We start from the raw sequence: 6,327 nt of genomic DNA on the forward strand, positions 1-6,327 counted from the left end.
CCTCAAGGACCTGGCCCAGATTGTGGACAAGTAGCAGGTCACTGGAAATAATTGCACTCTTTTGCCTGGACAAAGTAAAGTCAGTCTTATGTGTCCCTATTCCATAGGAAAAATCTCTGACTTATGGCCTGATAGTGAAAGATGATGCTGTTCTGATTGGTGCCTCCAAGACTGTGGAGACCTGGGTATAGACTGGTCCCTGTTTTTTATAGAATGGGAAGCTCCTTAGTCTGCACTCAGATATAATTTATTTCTCAGATCTCTGATAGTACTGATATCTAGGTTTACTCTGACTTTGTCAATTTAGCAGCATCAGATAACCAGATCTATAGTCAGCTTGTTAGTTCAAGAGAACATTCTAAGATATAAAACTTCCATAAGTTATAAAAGCATAATATGGGTCTAAGCAAGGTCTGAGGTAATGAAAGCAGGTAAGCTTTGAAGATCTCAACAATGATTTAAGATAAAAAATGTTTCAGATTGCTCTCCTGTTCTATCATATTCACAGTTTAGAGCTTAACATTTAAGAGAATTCTGATAAGCTGGCAGAGCAACTTACTGTTCAATCACAAGTTTAACATTTTAGATTTATTTTAGACATTATCTAAATATGTTTAAATATAAACCTACAAGTGCTTCGCATCATGCCAAAAAATCTCTGTCCAATTTATACCCAGCTCATTGGACAGATGGAAAATGCACATGTTTTAAATCCAAAATCTGTAGTTCTTGTTGGGACTCAGAAGTATGAGTTCACTTCTGCTGTTTTACAGATACCCATCACCTGCTTGGTCTATGATATAGTTTTCTGTACAGACTGGTAATACTAATATATCTAAAACTTTTATGTCATTTTGTAAGACTTGGATTTACTTCTCAGAAGTTGGAAGGACCCCAGATAAGTGCAGCTTATTCCTAAGGATTGTATTTTTTCTCTCTCCTAGTTTTGGGACTCCTGCTCTCCCCAGTTACTAAGGATATGGGCCTAAGGGTTCCAAATAAGTTCCTAATTTTTTCCTTTTGTTCCTAGTTTCAGTTTGTCTCAACAGATTTCCACTTGGCTGACAGACACCTCCAAGCTTCAGTTCCTGACTACACTGCACCAAACTACTGTGAGCTCTAGACTTGCTAAAAGCTAACATGGACCAGCCCAACCAATGTGATTGTTCCCTGTTGCTACAGGGTCAGATAATCACATGCTTCTGACAAATACCCCATTGTCCAGCCTTTTTCCGGCTTTCAGCCTTTTTGGAGCCCTGAGAATGGCGCCCCAATGCCAGATCAAAGCATTTCCCAAAGAGAATATATTGTCCCATGTTCCCTGTCCAGACAAGGCTGAAATGTTGGGTGGAAAGGAAATTCCCGGGAACAGAAGTGAGATGGCCAACTATAATGCTCATGGACATACTAGGAAAATAGGTTCAGAATAGTCAATTGATAAATTTATTAAATGAAATGGTTCTACAGGAAGATAAGATACTTGAACTTCTTTATGCAGAACCAAAGAGATATTATGTATGATCATAATCTGGTTGTACTCAAAGATCAGAGCTAGAGGGCATTAAGAATGACTACAGATACAGATGGCACTGCACTAGAAAAATCTGTTAGCTAATGGTTTTTAGGTCCCAATATCCTTGAACCTTTGGACAGGCAGGACTCATGATTGATTACTGTCATTACTACTTATGAATTGAGAAATATGAAGGCCTAGACTTGACTTTACAGGACCCATTTTATGGAAAGGGCCACCATCTAAGACTGCATACTGTATTCAGTTCCAGGAAGAATCTCAGGAATATGCCATGGCAACTTAAACAGATACAGGGAAGTAAAGTTTAATAGCATCCAGATACTCCTGCAGACATCCCAACTGCAATTTATCGCCCTTGAAGATATCAAATAATCCTGCTGAGCAATCCAGATAATTCTGCTCAGTGGGTTGTGATTCCCCTCCAAAAGTCTAAACCTATGGTTTCAAATGTGGTTTTATGTTCAAAGTCTAGACAAACAATTTCAAAAAAATCACCTTGCCCCATATTCCTTCTACCCAGTCCCAAGCATAAAATCCTGGCTTGTGGTTTTTCCCTATAGAAACTCTCTACACCTGGGCTTATGGCTCTCTCCACATTTCCTTCCATCTGCCTGGCAGTGGTCCAGGTTGAAGCTGAATAACAGGACCCTTATGTGCTTGCATCAGAAACCAGCTCCTTGGTAGTCTCTGGCGATTTCACAAAATGGGTACAAAAAAGGACAGTATGTGAAGCATGATCCTAATTAGTCTTTGTGGTGGTATTGTGTTCCCCAAAATATTGTGTACTCTAATAAATTTATCTGGGGTCAGAGAACAGACAGCCACTAGATACAAAGGCTAGAAAATGGTGGCACTCACACCTTTATTCCTAGCATTCCAGAGATAGAAATCCCTCTGGATCTCTGTAAGTTCAAGGCCTCATTGGAAATAGCCAAGCATAGTGACACACACCTTTAATCCCAGAAAGCCAGCCTTTAATCCCAGGGAGTGGTGGTAGAAAGCAGAAAGATATATAAGGTGTGAGGACCAGAAACTAAGAGATTTGGCTGGTTAAGCATTTGGCTGGTTAAGCATGTGGCTGGTTAAGCATGTGGCCAGTTAAGCATTCAGGCTTTTAAGCAGCAGTTCAGCGAGAGCCATTGGGATGAGGACACAGAAGCTTCCAGTCGGAGGAAACAGGACCAGCTGAGGAATTGGCAAGGTGAGATAGCTGTGGCTTGTTCTGCCCCTCTGATCTACCAGCATTGACCCAATAACTGGCCTCGGGTTTGATTTTATTAATAAGAACTTTTAAGATTCCTGCTACAAGTCTTCATTAAAAACCCAGAGTCAGATATTCAGGTGAAAGCTGAAAAATCAGAAAAGCTAAGGAGAAACAAATTCTTACCTCTATGAATCCTCTGAAAGAATGGGTCCCGACTGGTGTCTATGAAACCTCGGACTGAATGGGCAGAGATCCTGTCTCCACTTGCCTTATATTCATGTCTGCACCTCTTGATTTTGTAGGTTTAAAACTGTGAGCAACACTGCTTCTCTTTTATACTGAGTCAATTTCCTGTAACCCAAGGTGGTCTTGATTTGCTGCTTGTTCTTCCTGCTTCCCCCTCCCAAGTTCTGGGCTTAAAGGTGTGTGCCATCATTGCCTGGCCTCTATAGTTAATTAGGGCCTAGCTCTGCCCTAATCTCAGCACTAATGAAGTGGAGACAGGAATATAAGGCAGGTGGAGACAGTGCCTTAGCACATTCAGTCTGAGGACTTTTAGCGACAAGATATCCCCATGCCATTTGATCTGAGATTTCATAGATGCAGGTGGTCTGTCCGGTGGCTGGCTGCTGGGAGTCTCTGATCTCCAGGCAAGCTTTACTTGCCAGAATACAAACAAAATATCGTACAACAGTAAGGATGTCTGAAAAAGTCATAAGGAATCTTACTATTATCTACCCCAAATGCCTATACTACATATAAGTGTGTGCATGCATATTCAGTTAGAGTAGAAATGAAACTATCCCATCTCAGCTGAAGATGCTCCTCACAAGGGACATAGATTTTCTAACAAACAACTCCTACCAGCCTGCTTTGAAGTTGTTGGTCATAGTTGTCCTTGAGATTACCAAAACATTACTGACTATTGCTGTGGATCATGGCTGCCTCACAGAGGTAGAAGAACTCCTAATTTGAAGAAGCCATGTACTTAAGTCACAGCCAGCGAATTTGAGATGGATCAAAATTTAAAGCTTCGTTCCTTGGAGACTTTCATGGTACCAGAAGGCAATATGGAATCGTTCAAGGGAGGAATCCAACCAATAGTCTCACCCTACTATGAGACCTATGAACCACAACGATGATTGGCACTGCACCATAACCAAATGGTGCTAGATGGCACATACATCTTGGTGGTAACTAACATCTTCTAACTGGATTAAGACCTTCTCAACAAGTGGGAAATCATGCCTGGTACTGGAAGCCCACCCAGTTTCTGATGGTTAGTGAAGGATGGATATATGAGAAGAACATAAATCCACTATGCATCACTCACATGAATAGTCATATTAAATTGATTTGCCTCCCAATATCAATTATTCTGTAGAAAGTCCTTTCATTGCCACTTGGTGGTGTTGTATGACTTTAATCTCAGCACTCAGTAGGCAGAGGCAGGTGGAACTCTGTGATTTCAAGGCTAGCCTGGGCTACAGAGTGAGTTCCAGGAAAGGCACAAAGCTACACAGCGAAACCTGTCTCATAAAACAAAAACCAAAAACAAAAAAAAGAGAAAATTTTCTCATAGCTATAACAGGATAATCTTGGATCTTTCTCAGTGGAAGTCTGCAGAATTATTTCTAGTGAAACAGAATGAGGTGAAATTGAATTCATGTCCCCCTGGATGCTTAGATCTTATTTCCTTCTCTCCATCTTTCAGGTCTTTGTTTGGCTCCAGAGTTGAGCAGGTCTGGGTGATCAGTGAATCTTGTACATGGGAAAGAGATTGATTAGAAAGCACCTAGATTTCTAAAAGAGTATTGTGTTCGTTAGATGAAGAGCAGAATCTACAAATTATTCCTTGCTATGGGATACTTGATGGCACTTTGAAACACTTATACTGTGCTAATGAAGTCATCATTGAAACAGGGGGTGAAGCAAGCAACTATTTGACATGAATTAGTTATAGAGAGGAGGGAGAAGCCAGGGAGACACACAGGATTTAGTAGGGAAGGACTTGCAATTTCATGGTCTTTTTTATTTGGTACAGCTGGAGAGACCCTTCTCTTGCTGGGTCTCCACTGAATAGGACGGTAAGCTGGTTGCTTCTCAGCCTCTCTAATCTAGCAGCTTTTCACCACAACATTGAAGTCCTGTGTGTTTATTGGTAAACAGAACAATAGAGACTTAGTTTAAAACTTTATTTGGTGGCCCAGCAGAGCTGATAGCTACAGAACTGGAAATCACACCTGGCCAAAGCCCTGAGCAATGGGTGTTGACTATGGCGCTGTGGGACAATGGATGGTTGTTAAAATATCAGGAGCTTCCAGTGCAACCACTAAGGTGACAGAAAAATATTCCCCAATTGTCATGCAGAGTCAAAATAGTGAAAATATTTATAAAGCATTGAGTGTTGCTTAAACACTGAACAGCTGAGTTCATGAAATACGTATTTCCCAAGTTTCTTAAGCCACAGAGGCCTGGCTGTTCATTGTTTCTTCCAGGTTCTGAATAATCATTGTTCTTATAAGCAGTGTATGATGGGAGACATTAATTTGAGTTTTTCACATTGCTGATGTTGATGTTGTTATAATTATTTGACAGAGATGAAGGAGAGATCTTTGTTACAGCTGAAAAATTCGATGTTCCTGGGGACTTAGGAGCAGAAGGAGCCTTTGGCCATGTCCCGTCTTCATTTTTTTGTTCTATCACTAACACCTGTCCTTGATATAAGCCAGCATCCTGAATGGTGCTATCTGGTTTATTCAGCGTCTCAAATGTACTACTCATATACTTGTTCCACATCTAGTCTCTTTTTCATCTGGAATATTGAAGATTTTTCTTATTTCCTTTTCAATTGTGTCTACTGTGTCCACTTTGCTAAATCTCTGAGTTACCACGTTGTTCATGTTTCCATTTTCACAGAGCTTCAAATCTGTGAGATAGACTTCTACTTTGCAGTGCTTCACATACATGCCCTGCTCTACCACCTTCTTGCTATTGCCTCTTGGCCTTCCATCAGTGTGTACCAGCTGACGAGTTTATTCCAGCCTCAGTTGGCAACAGTATATAATTCAACTCATCAATAAGGTGCTCCTTAAGTGACTGGGCATTGCCATCTTTGAGAAGGCCAGAGTTATCGATGGTCCAGGATAGACATTTTGATCTCCCATTTGGCATTTATCCCAACTGTCAAAGCCAACATATTTTTTCCGCTGTTTGAACCAGTGACTATCTACTAGATACCAGATGTACCCTTTCAGGAGCTGGGTTTTGAGCAGCATCCTGATGTCAGAAAGCTGGGTGTCCAGGTCAGCCGCTCCACCTTCAGCCATCTTCTTCCACTAGTGGCAGGGAGGCAGCTGTGAGTTCAGGTCTTAAATAAAAGAAAATGCCAGAACCAAAAATCATTTTGTTCATGCATCTATGGACATAGTGCTTATCTTGGAACAAGGATGCAAAAGATTATTGTAGACATTTTCTGATATAGTTGAGTTATTATAATTATTCAAAAGATGCTTTCTAATGTTCTCTTATATAATAATACCTTTTTGTTTCTTTTCCCTTCCTCCCCATGCTCTAGAAACAGGGTTTC

General features: G+C 40.8%; 1 pseudogene; it reads right to left on the reverse strand.

Annotated features, from left to right (window-relative positions):
- Positions 1-5,641: 5,641 nt before the first annotated feature.
- On the reverse strand, positions 5,642-6,067 carry LOC114686981 (annotated as a pseudogene).
- Between the last annotated feature and the right edge of the window lie 260 nt (positions 6,068-6,327).

The sequence above is a fragment of the Peromyscus leucopus genome, unplaced genomic scaffold (genome assembly GCF_004664715.2).
Source record: "Peromyscus leucopus breed LL Stock unplaced genomic scaffold, UCI_PerLeu_2.1 scaffold_1198, whole genome shotgun sequence".
In the NCBI taxonomy this organism is placed as follows: domain Eukaryota; kingdom Metazoa; phylum Chordata; class Mammalia; order Rodentia; family Cricetidae; genus Peromyscus; species Peromyscus leucopus.